The following is a 16,248-nucleotide window of genomic DNA, read 5'->3' as shown; positions in this document are numbered from 1 at the left end:
GTGACTCTCAGCAACAGCCAGAGCCTCTCTGGGAAGGCCAACTCAGAGTGCGCCCAGTCCTGGTGCACCAGCGCTGCCCCACGGGGCGGGCGTTCTCAGACTCAGTCCTCCAGTATCACCAGCTTGTCCCAGCCAGACCATCCCCAGCTGGTCTACATTCTGCCTCCAATTAAAGGGAGCTTTGAGAGGGGATCCTGGCCCCCAGGCAAATGATATTGACAGGTTATTCCTGACTCTCACAAAGAACCAGTGTTGCAACCTAATTTGTGCAGCAATTACATTAAGACAAAATATAATTGTATTTTATTGCTCACCACTTGCCTGCATCATTAAGTCAGTGCTGGAGGAAGGAGTTAATTTGATTCTATACATAAAAATTGGCCCCCAAAGGGCAATAACCAATTCATTGACATGCAAAATGCTCACTCTCAGAGTCATCCCAAGGCCATCCTGACCCTGATGTCCACAGGGCACCCTACAACCCTCTCAACCCGGTGACAAGCATGAGCACCTGAAGCAAATATTTCAAACAACCCTGACCACACAGGGTTGCTTACATCTGTGGAAATTACTGTCTGTTAAGACATCTTAGCTGTTCTGCACATACACTGAAAAGAACATATTTCACCATAAAAGTCCAGTTTGGAAGTGAAGAATTGGCTCCATTCATTCAACCAACGTCTAGGACCGTCACAATCCCAAGATTCTTTCAGGTCTTGGGAACCCAGGAATACAGCCTCAAAACCTTGAAAGTAACAAAGCTCCACATACGAAGTTTTCTCTCCCTGTGGTCATTACATGGCATGTCTTTTCCCGTCAACTCTGTCTGCTCACCTGAGCCTCATACATGAAACCCTCCTAAGTGGGGTCCTTCCTCTGTGTGGTTCCGCCTCTGACCTGTCCCACACCATGTTTGCTGCTGCAGGTGTCACGTTCTTTCATAATGATCTTCCCAGAGGCATCCCCGATACCGCGACTCCGCAGTCAGAGTTACTAACACAGTCCAGGAACGCCGTCTCTAGTGCCTCTGACACCTCAGCCAAGAACAGGCCATCTTCTTGCCAGCCCTTACACAGGGAAGTCACAGAAGCCTCCTGAGTACGTCCCACCATTCTACCCGACATCATGGATGAGGGATCAGCGGGGCTATCTCTGAGAACATCTCAGTGACTCACTTCGTGTTTCCTCCCATGCCTTCCTCCTCCACTCTTGCCACCCAGGCAGGGAGAGAAGATGCGGAGCTGGAAGCACTCTGGAAAGCTCCCCTCGGAAACCCATTCTACAGGCCGTGCAGTGCGGGGCCAACTCCGGCTGCCGCCTGGCTCTTCTTTGTAAGAATGTCACATCTGCTCAGAACTTCTTCCAGTTCATGAGTCTTCCTCAAATGGAGCCTCAGGGGCTTTTGATCTTAGTGCCAATCAAGTGCAGGCTGAAGATGCAGGGTGCCGGTTGGGCTGGCGAGGCTGGCTGAGAGCCAGGCTTTATTTCAAGGAAGAAGGAATAAACCAGCCAGGGACATTTATAACACGAGGTGTTGAGGTCAAAGAATTCCCTCTAAACGAGGGCTGCCGATCAGATCTCATCTGGAGCCAGCTGACAGTTCTGCACCCCCTTATTTTAAAGTTGTTGTTTTTTTAAAATATGACTGTAAGAACACACATGTTCAGTGGAGAGAATGTGTAACATTAAAAAATAATAAAAGATGCCCGGCTAGTGTGGCTCAGTGGTTGAGCATCGACCTATGAACCAGGAGGGCACAGTTAGATTCCCTGTCAGGGTACATGCCCGGGTTGCTGGCTTGATCTCCAGTAGGGGGCGTGCAGGAGGCAGCCAACCAATGATTCTCTCTCATCACTGATGTTTCTATCTCTCTCTCTCCCTCTCTTTCCCTTTTTAAAATCAATAAAAAAATATATTTTAAAAACAATAATAAAAGAAAAAAAAACTAATTAATCACACCGTGCAGAAGAAATCCTTGTTAAAATCATTCAAATTTAAGGTCAAAACCTTCTCAGTTTGCATTTCTTACTTAGTTAAGATATGATTTTGCATCCTCCATCCCCACATTTAACATAATATAAAACTGTTTTCTTACATTTAGATACTATTCACAAATGCCACTTTGAATAGCTGAAAAAAGTGTAACATATAAATAAATGTGCCCAGATGTTAATTTATCATATCCTTATTGCTGAATTATGGGGTTATTTTCCATTTTCCTGCTGCTATAAATAACAGTAAAAGGAACATCTATATGCAAACCTTTCTTCTTCTCCCCAGACTGTCTGTGATTCTAAATAGGTGCGGTGGAGCCCGAGGCTTTGTAAATGAGGTCATCAATTGCAGGTGAACTTCCCAACAGGAACTCTGTCCCCCCAAATTTCTCTAAATTCTACTGAAATGTCAAGGTTTCTTCCAGCAAAGTGGTGGCCAGGGGCCCTTTAATGTCACTGTGAATGACAACTCTGCCTGTCGTCTCTGCAGGAGCAGGGCCAGGGCTGCAGCCCCATGTGAACACGGGGCCAGTGAGGGAGCGGGGAGGGCTCCCGCCACCAGGAGGCTGGTCTCCCAGGCTCCTCGCAGCCGGGGTGGGACGTGAATGTGTTTGAGAGCATCTCAGCCTCTGGTCTGTGCCGGAGCCACACATCAGCATGAAAAACCAACAGGCCTCTGTCAGGCAGCGAACACCACCAGAACCTAAACGCAAAGGTGCTTTTAGGGCACAGACACACGTTCCTTTTCCTTCTCCCCTGGGAATGTCAGAAAAAGTTCTTTTTCCTTGTCCTAAAAGAAATTGTCACGCTGAAGAATCACTCCTACTCCTGTTACATCTTAGCTACACAATGTTCTTCACTTAGGCACTCAATTCATCCTATAGCTTGCAAAATTTGTTCTAGAATTGCCTTTTCCTTTTAAAGCATTGGAGAAAAAGGCACATTATCATATCTTTCTCCCCCATGAATGGCTGGATGAAAATGCAATCCAGGTAGCATTTGTTCAGCACCTATACAATTTCTTTGATCTGCGCCCTGGGTCGAAAGGTGACGATTTGTCTTTGTTCTCAGGAGTTGAGCTGAGAGTGAGTGCAGGTCCGTGACTACGTGACGCCGGCCAGGACTTGGCAGCGTTGCTGAGACAGCCCTGAGGGCTACAAGGACGGCCAAGGCGATGGTGAGACCAACCCCCACGGACTGATGGCTTAGAGCCAGCAGGAGACCAGCTCCATCCACATGGTGACTGATTTCAGCGCACAGCAACCCAGCCTCATCAGACTCACTGTAACGCATCCGCATACTGACGGCACACCCCGCACCACCGTCCCAAACAGAAAGCCCATATACAGACATGACACAGCCCGTGAGGCTCTTCCCAGAAATCTCCATCCCTTTCCCGGACAAATCCTGAGAATTCCTCCCCCTCACTGAATGCCCTGCCCCTGGTTCAATAAACCTCCATATCGGAAGCCAAGCTCACTGACGGGGCTGCTCTGTCCGTGGAGCGGCCCGCTCTCCGCCTCACTAATAAACCCACCCTGGCTTTGACCTGTTCGCTGGCTCCGATGTGAATTCTTTCCTGTGCGAAGCCAAGAACCCACAGTGGGTCTCAGACGTTTGGGTACCGGAGCCCAGGGAACGGCTACGTCATTGTCTCAAGGCAGGAGGTGCCAGAGAGCTGTGTGGAGTCAGCTAATTGGCTAAAAGTTGTTTTCAAACCCAACGCACGCCTGAATATGTGAAATGCTACAGGAGAGGGAAAAGGTGTACCCAGGGGAAATAATTAATTCTGCGCCTCTGCATGGGCTCCACAGGGCCATGAGCTGGGCCTTAAAGGAGGGGCAGGATTTCAACAGAAAAGGCGGAGGGTCTTCCCTGCTGGGGGACCGTGAGGAAGGAGGAGACTTGGATGCACAAAGCACACTCCGGCGCCATCACTATGATGAATTACAGGTTGGTGGTGGGGGGGGGGAGGGTGCAGGATGCCATAGGCATTTGTTTGGAATGGTGGTTGGCAACAGGAAGTGGAACTTCTGTTATCATGCTGCGAAGAGAAAGCCAGGGATTCTCGAGTACAGATGTGTTCTTAGAATGGCGTTTCTGGCAGCGAGGGGAAGACAATTTCGAGGTGCGTCCAGTCCACATTCAGGGAGAACAATGCAAAGAAAAACACAGTCCACGTAAGAGACGGAGGCGGCAGGAGACAGGGTCATAGCAATCAAAGCCAGATGACCCTTCTCCTACTTGGCGGATGCATAGGACCTGGGACCTGCCTGGAGAAGACGGGGGGAGGCCAGGGATCACTCCGAAGTTCCCAGGCTAGGAGATGAGGTGGGCTGTCCCGTCACTCCCAGCGCTGAAGGATGACTGACGGGGAGTGAGAGTGAGGGGCAGGAGGAGGTATAGGAGAGAAACAAGGAGATGTCCTCTGGAAATACCTAAGCTGGAGGGGTTGGTGAAGGTGGTGTAGTGTAGTGTCTCCGAGTGGGGACATGGAGAGGATCCCAGGAAGCACGGGCGGGGCAGGAGCCGCTCCAGGCGGATGAAGCAGGATGAGCCCTGGGAAGAGCCTCAGACTCCGCCCTCAGGAGGTGAGCGCGGATAAATAAAGCAGGTCAGTGGGTGGATGTGGCGATGATGGCAGCCCACAGTGTGAGCGAGGTGGGTGTGTGGAGATGGCGTTCTGTCCTAGAGTCTTTGGCAGAGCAGGGACGGAAAGACATTGAATAATAAATTGAAAGAGAAACAAGTGGTGAAAAAAAGCACTTTTACAGACAGGCGAGATTTGGGTAACTTTCTCAGCCTGAAGAGAAGAAACTGAATGGGGAGGAGGGAGGATGTCACTAGCAGAAAGATGTGAGAAATAAAAGATTTGTTTTTATAAATTTTGGGATGTCTATCTTTTCCCTCAGAGCAGAGATTTATAACAATGGGACTTCTTTCTACTCTTCAATTAGAATAACTTAACAATCCCTCCCCATTTCCACTTGCCTCTTAGAAATCATGTCTTTTGTGGTGAGAGAGGTTTTCAAGTATTCAAAAGAGGTATCAGTGCATGTTGGAGTTTGTTTCTCTTCTTGAGTTTGGTTATAGTTGTAGTTATCTTTTGAAATTTTATTCTAAAATCTAGAGGCCCATTGCATGAAAATTTGTGCACTTGAGGGGGTCCCTCAGCCTTGCCTGCGCCCTCTCATGGGCCTAAGCCATTAGTCAGACATCCTTAGTGCTGCCTCGGAAGTGGGAGAGGCTCCCGCCACTGCTGCTATGCTCAAAGCCGTCAGCCTGGCTTGTGGCTGAGTGGAGCTCCTGCTGTGGGAGCACACTGACCACCAGGGGGCAGCTCCTGCATTGAGCATCTGCCCCCTGGTGGTCAGTGTGCATCATAGTGACCAGTTGTTCTGGTCTATTTGCATATTACCGTTTTATTATATAGGATAGCACTAGTAACTGGAACAAGGACAATTACTTTATTTCTTCCTTTAATATATATATAGCATATCATGTATGTGTCTGTGTGTGTGTTCATTTCCAAAGCCACGGTAAGATTGTTTTTTAAGAGAGTGGCTAATGGGGTCAAGTCCTGCCAAGAGGGAAAATAAGGTAGCGATTAAAACATGTCCACCCAAGGTCGTTCTTGACTTTGTCAAAATCAGTGGCTTTTGTGGCTAAAGTGGTTTTCAAGTATTGACAATGTAATTTAGTGCTATTTAGAGTCATATTTATGACTTTGCTATATTTACATTGAGGGCAGAAGACGGGTCATAATAGATTAATAAGCTAATGGGAAGTGAGAAGAGGTGAGGAGCAGAGGCAACTGCTTGAGGAAAGCTGGCTGGGAGGGGATGGGTAGAGGACTGAGGAGCAGTTATTTATGTGTTTTTTAAAATGCAGGAGATTTGTCCGGCTGGCGTGGCTCAGTGGTTGAGCATCGACCTATGAACCAGGAGGTCACTGCTGGATCCAGGTTGGGGCACATGCCAATCCCAGTGTGGGGTGCGCAGGAAGCAACCAGTGATTCTCTCTCATCATTGATGTTTCTATCTTTTTCTCACTCTCCCTTCCTCTCTGAAATCAATACAAATATATTTAAAGTGCAGGGGATTTGAGTACATTTACATGCTGGTGAGAAGACAGCACCCAAGGGGATGAGACTGATGCTGTAAAGATTAGGAGGGGTAACTGGTTGAATCCCAGAGCAGAGAAGGCAGAGAATACAGAGCGCAGAAGGAGGAATCTGCTTCAGGTACATGGGGGACACCTCTGTCTAAAAAGGGGGGTGATGAGTGCACAGGTAGGAGAGCCACCCAGGGTCACGTGGTCAGCTGGGGCGGAGCCTCCTATGCCTGGTCGGGAGTGCTGAACCCTCCTGACCCTTCCCTCAGGGAAACGGCCCAAGTGCTTTACATATATTAGGATAACCCCAAAGAATCTTAAAATTTTGCAATTCAGAAGTGGTCAGATATTGGCCATTTCATATGATTAGTCTAATACTGGCTCATTTAACCCTCATAACTACTACATCAAGCGCCACATCTCACCAAGGAAGACACTGAGAAACAGGGCAAGGACATTCATCTACCCAAGGTCACCAGCAAGGAAAGCAGGGAGCTGGGGTTCGGACCCCACGCTGTGGGTCCAAGGTCGATGCTCTTGACTCGTTGAACTTATTAACTGAACTTATTTTTCCTTTGCAAATTTCCAAACCCTCCCCTTGATTCCTCAGCCATGGGAGGGGGTGGAGAGTGGGGAGGTGGGTGGAGTGAGGGAGCAGGGGTAGGGGGTTAGGGAGTGAGGTTGAGGGGTGAGGGGGTGGGAGCCAGGCTGGGATGTCTGGCAGCTTCAGGTGGGTCTCCATCATTACCCAACTCTGTTCTAAAGGGTTTTATTACCTGCAAATTTAATGGATACAATATTCTGGTAAATTGTACTGAAAAACCGCCAATGCTAGTACTTTTATTCACAGCCATATTTTTCTGATACCTGAATATTATCTGTCCAAAACATTTCAAAATCAACTCTCCATCCCTGACCGGCCAGCGTCTGCTTAGCTGAGGTCTGGAGCAACATCCAGCGGGCCCGGTGGCCCAACCACAATGAGACAAGCCAAGCAGCCGTTTCCAACACGCTTGAGGCCACCGGCATCTCCATTTCATACGGACCTTTTACTGCAACCGGAGCATTTTATTAGAAACAGCATCTGTGAGGCACGGTTCTTATCCTTTTCTGCTGCTGTCTGAAAAACACATACTGGCCTGGAGCTCTCGGACAGAATCCCATGCCCTGTGATTCACAGAATGGAAATCTGCCATCATGTGCCAATGACATTTACTTCTGTGGTAGCTCAAGCAGCAAAATGCCATCTGCCAGACCCTCAGATGCAGCCCAGCCACGCAAGCGGCTACGAGAAGGAGAAATAAGGAAGCAGGACCGCATTCCAGGGGGTGGGTGGCCGCCGGCACCTAAAACATAAGGTGGTTGGGAATCAAGTCTTCTTACCCTGATGACCTTCTTGGGGAAAGCAATATAGTTTTTCTAGCTTAAGAGAACGTTGGGAGGTGAAGGTAAAATCCAAGAGATTTTGGTGAATGGGAGGAGATGGCGTCACCTAAACAGGATGGGCTTCGGCAAGGACGGGTGCCCTCTGCACGGAAGGTCCCTCGACAGCCATCCATGAAGGGACAAGCCCATTAGTGACATTAGTTCCCAGCTGGCCTGGCGACAGGAAGCATGACTAGTGGGGACACAGAGGACTCCCCACGTGCCCGGGGAAGTGGGTTAAGCAGGCCTCAGAGAGATATACCAAATGAGAGTGAAAACCTGAAATGGAGGGATTTTTCTTTTTTAAACTCAGGCCTCCAACCATGCTCCTCCTGTTTATTGTGCAAATGTTCAATGTCTTTGAGGCTTTCCATTCACTTTATATAAAGCTGCACATGTGAAAAAATAATTACTACTGTCATTTTTATTCAGAAATGAATAGCAAAATCATCTTGTAACTCCCTCAAAGTTTTGACATCTGAAGAAGAGATGTGGAATGAAGGGTCTAGAAGTGCTTCTCAATAAGGTCTCTTGGCATTTGGGCAAGAAAATGCTCTGTTCTATGGAACTGCAGAACACTTAGTACCCACGGTCTCCGGCAACTGACCAGCGGTGACCATCCATACTAGAATGGTGCAAATTAACTCAGCTTATTGGCTGGGACCATTTTAATTCTCCCATTTTTTAATGGGAGAATTAAACATTTATGGCCATTCAACCCAAAGTAATTGGGCAAGTAACTACGAAAAAAAACACAAAACAAAAAAACAACAACACCTGGAGGAAATTAAGATTTAAAGCTATGGTTCCTGCTTCCAATGATATGTTAACTTAATTTGGAGAGACAGACTGGTAAATAAACTACTACTAAACTAGAAGATATTTCCCAGATGAAAATTTGAATTCCATGCTTCAAGGGGCAGAGGTATAGAATCTTATGTTGAGTAAAAGATGGTCACCAGCTCACTGAGGTGGCATTTGTGCAAAATCCTAAAGTCGAATTTCAACAGGGAAGTGACTTCTGGCAGAGGGAATGAGGAGGAGCAAAAGCCTAAGATATGAAAGTATTATGGCTTACACAAGGAATGATGGGCAGGTGAGCCTCAGCAGAGCTCAGGGCTGGTGAGGGCAAAGATGTGGAGATGAAGCAGAGAAAGCACATTAGACAAATCAAAGAGAAATCTGAACATCTTGGTGTAAGACCATGAAACTTTATGAGGCAGACAGTGGACATAGCTAAATTAAAAGCAAGAATAATAGATATGGTCAGACCTGTGCTGAAGGACATTTGAAAAATGGGAGGGTTTCAAACCTAGGGGATACTAGTATGTTACTATCGCAGTTGATGTCTTAGCTATTGCCACACTAGTGCTGTGTAACAAATAATCCCCCAAAGCCAAGAAATTCTTCTCATACTCCCAGTTCTATAGGTCAGCTGAGGTGGCTGTTTTAAGTTGCAATTCTGTGGGGGAGACTGGGGACACTGTGCTCTGTATGTCTCCTTCTGGGAGCTCAGCAGGCAGAAGGAACATCTATTTGACAGCTCCTTTATCTTCTGTTCTACCTTAAAAAACACATCCTGCCCTAGCCGGCTTGGCTCAGTGGATAAGGCGTCAGCCTGCAGACTGAAGGGTCCCAGGTTCGGTTCTGGCCAAGGGCACGTACCTAAGTTGTGGGCTCGATCCCCAGTGTGGGGAGTGCAGGAGGCAGCCAATCAATGATTCTCATCACTGATGTTTCTATCTCTCTCCTTCTCCCTTCCTCCCTGAAATCAATAAAGAAATATATTTTTAAAAAAAGAGAAAAAAAAGAAACACATCCCTTCAGAGATGTGCATTTTCAACTCCCTTTTAAGGTAATTTATTTTGCAATTACAAGGTAAATATTTCCTTTTAAATCAGGAGGATTTGTATTTCATGAGATCCCATCTAATCTTACTCTTCTTGACTATCCAACTCTGATTCAAATCTGCTCTTTAATTTAAAATGCCCACCTCATTGTACCTTACTTAAATGTAGGTGATTTTCTTTTAATTGGAAGTATACTATTAAAATGGTTTCTGTGCCATTATTAAATTCCTCATATAATCCACAATGGAATGCGGAATTCAGGCCAGAGAAACCAGTTAACAATTCATAGATCCACAGAGTGCCCCAAAGTGTAGTTAATAAAAGGGTAAGAAGTTTCAGAAGTCACTGATGACAGTTATGTAGAGCAGTTAATTCCAAGAGTCGTTGTTATTTTCACGTTTCGGGAGGCTCTGCGATTGCACCGAGGGACTGACGCGTCTCACTCTGCCTTTTTTGTCAGGGGCACCTCCTCCTCATTGAGGAATTGGGCCCCACTGTGCTCAAGATCTCCTTTGCAGCCAAACCCAAGTTCAGTGGGTCCCCATTCAGAAGGATAGAGAAATCTGTATTTATAGATATTGGAATGACCCATCCTGGGAAATCAAAGGAGGTCCATGTTATCGCAAGGTCAAAGGTCAATTTAGGTTCATCTGTTGAGTGCAGCACCTCTCATTTGTGGGGGGCAATTTGCCAAGCTACCCTTTGAGGGCCTAATCCTCACTGTGACTCTAGGACCTACTGTCATTATTATTACTCTTTTTGTTGTTGTTATTATTACTGTTACCAGTGGACAGATGAGAAGGAACTTGGCAGCTAACGGACATGCTCAAGGTCACACTGCTGGGAGGGGCCACAGTGGGACTGTGCCCAGACACCCTGGGGTACAGCTTGGGCTCTTCCCTCCCTGCCTTGCATGCTCTATGGGGGAGGCGGGCAGTGCCCCCAGGTGGTGAAAACTGGTTCTTGGAGGAGGAAAGAAACCCCAACTTACTCTTGTCCACGTGTAAAGCACACCGTATGTACATTACATAAACAGGTAACCAGACATCTGCATTAACATCTCAGGGGAAAACACCTGGCACAGCTCGTGCGTGGGGGCAGCGGTGACGCCGGCTTGAGTGATGGGCTCCACCCCCTCGGCCTCCTGTGTGGTCAGGCAGCAGGTACCTATGGTTCGTACGTTTCTTTTCCGAAAGCGCACGCACTGGGTGTATGAGAAAAGATGCCAATCGGAAGAATAAGCTGGTGAAGCATAGTTGATATTGACAAGGACCAGAGAAGGGCGGCTTTGACTACTGTCCAACTGAAAGAGGCCAATCCCATGAAAATGGTGGCACTCCGTTCACTGAAGAGTTTAAAAGCACACACACACACACACACACACACACACACACACAACCATCTGCTAACTCTCCCACAGACACATCCAAGGGAAAGTAAATCTATTCAGATGATGCATTGGCTCCAGGAGGAAGTTTGATTTTCTTTGTGCCAAACTAGAGACCTCTGCGCAGCACAACACGCCTGCGGAACGGAAACTCATCCACGGCTCGGCAGCTGAGAAATGGACAACACCTCCATGCCATTAGGGCCCCTGAACAGACTTCTATCCTTAAATATTAATGTTTCAATTACGACGTACACCTACTTTATTAGCCACGCCAGGCTCCGTTCAGATCAATAACAGCAGCGCTCGGTGGAATTCTAATGAAGAGAAGCCACGCCGAGTCCTCCCGGCGTCCCCTGGGCGACCGCGCACAAAGCCTCCTTTCACAGCTGGCTCTGAGATATTTTACAGTCACCTGCCTCATGCAAATGGCGTTCATGTTTATTCATGTGGAGGGTTACAGACCACCTTTCATTCCCTGAGCCAGCTCGGCTGACCAACAGTGTGTGCATCGCATGAGGCTGAGCGGGCCCAGCCTAGGAAGGGGGCTCCTGAATAAGTAATTGCCCCTGAAATCCACGCACACAGTCAGGAAGCTGGAGGCATTGTGGCAGCAAATATATTCCCTTTTTTACTCATGCGATCACTACCTTTAAGGTTTCAAATAATCCCTTTTCCTTTTTTCTTAAATATATTTTTATTGATTTCAGAAAGGAAGGAAGGGGGAGAGACAGAAACATCAATGATGAGAGAAATATTGATCAGCTGCCTCCTGCACACCCCATACTGGGGATCGACCCCACAACCCGGGCATGTGTCTTGACCAGGAATTGAACCCTGACCTCCTGGTTCATAGGTCAGCACTCAACCACTGAGCCACACCGGCTGGGCCGAACAATCCCTTTTCTACACTGCCCATCACCACTAGATGTGACTAGGCAGCGGCTCTGCTCCGTGGACAAGCTCCCTGGGACTTTTCAGGATGCCTCCTCCGTGCTGCTCCCTCGTCCTTCCTGACAGAGGATTTCTCCGCTGACTCCACGAAGCCCGCAGCCTCCCAGGGCAGCTGCGGCTTTGTCTGGGGCCGGGGCCTCCGGTGCCCAGGCTCTCCTACGGGAAGGAATGGTTTCTTATCTGCGCGCCTGAGCGTCTAATCTCCATCAGGCTGTGCTTTGCTTACTGTGTTGCTGGGTGACGGTTTAAAATCGTGCTTTTGTGCCAGAGTGACTGCGTTTTCAAATCATTGGTTTCTTCCACTTTGGTCCTTGGAAAGCAGAGCAAACTCATTGGATCCTGGCTTTTGATGCCGATTTTGCTAGCATCTACACCAGGGGTGGGGAATGTCTGTCTCCAGGGCCGTTTAAGGCCCTTGAAATCATTTGGTCGGGCCCTGCCAAGGCATTAGGGGTCAGTTAATTAAATGTGTGACCAAATATAGCAGCTAATGTTTAAGCTGATAATTTTGTATGGCCCTCAAATGATGTTATAAATATCTAAATGGCCCTTGGCAGAAAAAAGGTTTCCCCTCCCCTACTCTAAAGTAACACCAATGCCATGAACAAATGTTTTGAAGGCTCAGCCATCCCGGGAGAAGTCTGGGCAGCTAGGTAACTGCTGAAGGGTGTTAGCTGCCACCAGCCCTCAGGAGAGCGAGAGGGCGGAACCGCTGATCAGGTTACCCACCCGTGCTGGTCACGTGGAAAACCAAGGGGCCTAATGGAGTTGTGGTGGACGACGACACCACCAGAATCCGTGAAATTTCCAGCTTCAGCACGATTTCTGCTGAAGTTAAACGAGCTACCTTATTCAGTTAAGAACTTCATTTGGGGTACACAGACAGCTTTCCTTTTTTTTAAAACATAATGGCCAAAAAATGTCTTATTTTGAAAAATGCAATTTAAAAAAAGCTCACAGACACAGACAACAGTATAAGATGACCAGAGGGAAAGCGGGGCGGGGCAGGTGGGTGAGGGTACGGGGGGATAAATGCCAGGAGACTTGACGTGGGGTGGTGAACACACAATACTGTGTACAGATGGCTGTTCCAGAATCATGCTCCTGAAACCTACACAACCTATTAACCAATGCCACCCCAATTAACTCAATAAAAACGTGTTAAAGAAAAAGAGCAATTTACTCCTTTTTCAGACAGAATCGATCTTATCACATACAAAAATAACACTTTATAAATGCATTTTACTTCCTCAAAGAATTTTTACATTTATTACTTCAATCTACTACCATGCCACCATAAAAGAGGGCAGTGGGAGACTGGGATCCACTATATATATATATATATATATTTGACTTTTTATTGTAGGCATACTCCTGAGTAGCAGAACCAGGAATTTTACGTGGGCCTTGCAGACCCATGAGCATCTTACTTCATCAATGCCCACAATCCCTAGCAGTTGGTGGTCACATGTTATGTGTATCAACTGATGGCGACCCTACGGACACAATGCACCTTTAGTGACCAAATCCACCTTTACAACAATCTTCAATGATCGTTGTGGCCCCATCCAGAGATGTAACTGGTATGTGGGGTGAGTGGGCATGGAGCTACCAGGCTTTCACCTCCCCCTTCCCTGGTGGTTCCAATGCCCAGGCAAGATTGAGAAACTACTACGCACAGATATAGAGTTTGACGTGTAGACTCTTGTTAGACTTTTTAAAGGGAGCAGAGTCAGGGACAGAATCTGCCAGTGAGATTCCTGTACCTAAAGTACCCACATCGCTGCATGCCCCTCCTGCCCTGCTCAAAACCAGGGCCTCCATCCAGGATTATGGGGCCACGTGTGCGCCAGGGTCCAACTGCAGTTCGGCTCCCCTCTGATGCCCAGAACAGTGACTAATGTGTGCTCTCAAATATCATAAACAAAAGGCAAAAAACATAGAATACAAACCCAATGGCCCGAATCAATGGATTATTCTGCAGAGAACGCTCTACTGAGAATTGAAAGAAAGGACTTTCAAAGCATAAATACTTGAATCCCTCTGTAATTCTACTTCTCTTATATAAATTTTTAAAAAATCCTACCTGGTGCTTCCCAAGTCCTAGGACAGAAAGACAGCTGCTTCTCCACACCCCACTTCTCACTGTGGCACTGACTACCAAGCGCTTGAAACCTAGAACTCCTGTCCCCTTCCAGGGGGGCAGTCAAAGAGATTCCTGCATCTGCTGGGATCTCGTCTTGTTTGTTGGGAAAATTAAACTTTGGATTGAGGGCTGCTGCTTCTCCAGACATGAGCTAAAGAAGGCAGCCCCAGGTTTCAGGTGGACGCTGAAAGCTGCCATCCATGCTTCCTGACAAAGTGGCCAGAGCCTGAGACGCTGCCCGAGAAAGTTCAGAAGGAATGCTGTCTAACCTTGAGCTTCTTCCCGATATTTCTCAGCTCAGATTTGGACAATCTTAGGAAAAAGAAAAACATCCATCGAACCAGTAACACCAAGCCCACATGTGTTCCTACATTCGATCACTTCTGACCAGGCTGGTGGCGCAGGCCACAGTAAGAACCTGTACCTGAAGCCTGGCCCTGCAGCTGCTGCAGAAAGCCTCTGGTCATGTGTTAATCCTGAAAGAAGTGTCGGAGCGACGGCAGGGTTTGCTGTCGCCTTACCCTGAGCAGGCAGGATGTCACTGCCACCAACCGCAGCAGATGGCCGCAGGGAACCACACGGACCCGGGAGCCCTGCTCAGCTCCCTGGTCCGGCCTCTCACCTCTTCCAGACCGATGCCTCGGTTTCCTTTGCTAACAGTGCATTCCTGTCAAAAACCTCAAGTTCTACAGGAGTTAGGTGTCTAAGAGCTCAACCCCTTGAACCATTCCTCTGCAGGAATTTGGTAATGTTTTCCATACACCTTATCTGTGCATAGATCAGCAACAATAAGGTCTGTATTGTTATCACTTACAAAAATGCAGACTTCTGTAATTCCAGGGAATCTCAGAAGGCAGATGGACACGTGGTGCTGGAACATGGCAGTGCTGAGATCCCCTTCTCCTGGGACAGAAGAGCTGGAGACCGGATGGTTTCCAGCAACACCGCAGTACATGAAGAGTTGAACTGATCCAGGGCGAAGTGGCCCCAGCAATTTCCAAGACCATAGCTTTAACTCTCCTTATTTCTTTGGCTTGACTGAACTTACTGTCAGACCACCTTGCCTCTCCCTCCTTCCCTCCCTCCCAGGGATGATTTGCACCTGAATTGCAAAATCTCTCATGATCAAGTGAGGTACGCTTGGGAGGCTGCAGTTATAATCACAAAGGAAATCCTGAGCTTCCCTCCACGTCCCTTCCTGACTGTGCCTGTCTGTGGGCACAGCTGCTCACACCCCTGGTGGCTCTAAGCTGCAGCTTCCAGATCAGTGCTCGCCACAGAGGGGCGCCACTGGGGCCCATGTCAGTGAACTAAACCAATGGCCCGGGAGGACTGAGATGGACCGCAGGCGTCTGCTTTGGCCGCAGGTAAGATCATTGTGCTGATGGAGACAGGCTGGAGCCTGACCGCGGCTTAGGGAAGGGTGTCTTTTTCCTTTTCCTGGTTTCTGTCTTTTTCTTTTCAACCTACATCAGTTTCAGATGCCACAAACCAGAACTGCGGTGGGAGAGAGGGGATGTATATTCAGAGAAAAGGTGATGGGAGGCAGAGGCCAACAAGAGTCAAGTAGAGCTGCAGTGCAGACCTTACGTTGTGCCCCAAGCACAAGCCCACGGGGCCCCAGGATGCTGATGAGATCAGACGCTTACTTTTAGAGAGTTATGCCCCCAGGACCAGGTGAGTGGGCGTGGGCGATGAGGCTGACGACACAGTAGCAAATTAGAATAATTAAAGGCTGAAATACACCTGCACCCAACATCATTTATGAGCCACGTTATCATTGTTATAAGGCCTTTATCTCAGGATAAAGCTTTTGTTTATCTTGAAAAGTCCACGTTCCTCTAAGTTGTTCAACACTCTTCTCTCCACCCAACAGAAAGAAACATGAAATTCACACTCTCACAGAAAACCAAAGGACTCCTCCATTCAGTGAACTAAATGCGTTCTCTAAACCAAAAGATGTTCCATATAGACTTACCCAACTCTCTGAAAGAGATCTTGCAATTTGACAGTCTAGGGCAAATTGTCTCAACACATCCACAATCCACAAAGAAACCCAGCGCCCTGGACCAAGCAGCCTTCCTGACCTCATCATCTCCAGGTCCGCCACCTGCACAGGTGGAAGGGAGGCGTTTTCCCAACAGACCTCGCAATAACAAGGCATTCCAGAGTCATGTCACGGAAGAGACGTAAGATCATCTCAACATTATTTTTCACAAAGGCGCCTCTGCTGCTGGCTTCAGCTTAGTAAGCCCAAAGGAACACAGCTGCTCGAAGCTCGTCCCCAGAGAGGACAGCATCACCAAGAGCCTCATGTCTTCCTTCCTCCTTTCTCAAAGCGACCTGAATTCCAGTTGTCCCCATTCTCCTAACCGGCCC

At 47.9% G+C, this 16,248-nt stretch overlaps 1 protein-coding gene across 3 annotated transcripts in view; it reads right to left on the bottom strand.

Moving 5' to 3' along the window:
• The window catches only part of ELMO1 (engulfment and cell motility 1), a 392,098-nt gene that overhangs the window by 98,643 nt on the left and 277,207 nt on the right, over positions 1-16,248 (bottom strand). The gene's annotated exons all lie outside the window — the stretch shown is intronic.

Source organism: Myotis myotis, unplaced genomic scaffold, assembly GCF_014108235.1.
Source record: "Myotis myotis isolate mMyoMyo1 unplaced genomic scaffold, mMyoMyo1.p scaffold_m19_p_11, whole genome shotgun sequence".
Classification (NCBI taxonomy): domain Eukaryota; kingdom Metazoa; phylum Chordata; class Mammalia; order Chiroptera; family Vespertilionidae; genus Myotis; species Myotis myotis.
The sequence above is the reverse complement of the archived record's forward strand: the minus strand, read 5'-3'. Positions and strand labels throughout refer to the sequence as shown.